Raw genomic sequence first — 1,090 nt, forward strand, 5'->3', positions numbered from 1 at the left:
GACCCTAACAGTTTGTCCCAGTTAGAAATGAGAGAGCTTCAGCTTTCAAAATGGTGGCTACATATTGAAAAAAAGATCTTTTCCTTGGGCTTCTCTTGGGAGGCCCTACAAATGCTCACCGCTCCAGAGATTTACCATCGCTTAAAGACTTGATTATTCGATCAAGAATATCAATTTCTCCTGAGCAAAGCGCAAAGCTCTTGCTCTCCATTATTCTTTGGGGTTATCCCTCAGAAATCTAGCCCTGCTATATACCTGGAACAACTTGTTAATTACAATTGCAGATGGGTCACGACTAGAGCAAGGTGTAACTCTTTTCCGTCAGTACATCTTCAAGGTCGCTTCTCTAGTATTCACAAAATTAGCGTTGCTGTCGATTTTGTCCTGATACAACTGATACATTTTCTCATATTCTGCTTCACTGTTCAAAATACATCAGAACTGATTTGAGAACTGTATTACCAACAGGATTTATACTCCTGATAAAATAAAAATGGCTAAGCTTCTAATTAACTCTAGTGTTGAAATCTCTGAAGCTGTTGCTATATTTTTACCCATGTACTGAAAGTTGCGCAATAATGATCTCCTTATTGTATTTGGAATTCTTGACACACACCGATTTTATGCCTAATAAAGGTTTTTGGGGAAATGCGGTCCCTCAGAGTTCCAAGCCAAAAGTAATGATGCAGTTTCCCTATATAACTCATTCTCAGTAAGTATTTACACACACACAAAATCAAACAGCCCAGGCAACATTCACATGAATCATTCAAGCAAGGCAAAAATAATATTACGGGGAACTCAGTTACTATTCAATATCAGAGTCACTTCATCATAGAATATGTAAACACAGGTTTTCCTTGATATCTTTTGCAGCTCTATAACGGAACTGTCATGTCACTGGAAATTTTTTGTATGTTCATCTTGCAATTCTAAGTTTCCCCATCAGACCTATCTGTTAATGTCATGTGTACAGAAGACTTTAAAGTTATTGTACATTCTGCCAATAATTCATTCGTATACATGTCTAAATGACTTTAAATTGTTACAAGTAAAAAAAAGCTGTGTGCAATTAAGTCACATACACAAA

This window comes from Sphaerodactylus townsendi, linkage group LG04, assembly GCF_021028975.2.
Source record: "Sphaerodactylus townsendi isolate TG3544 linkage group LG04, MPM_Stown_v2.3, whole genome shotgun sequence".
NCBI classification, from domain to species: Eukaryota; Metazoa; Chordata; class Lepidosauria; order Squamata; family Sphaerodactylidae; genus Sphaerodactylus; species Sphaerodactylus townsendi.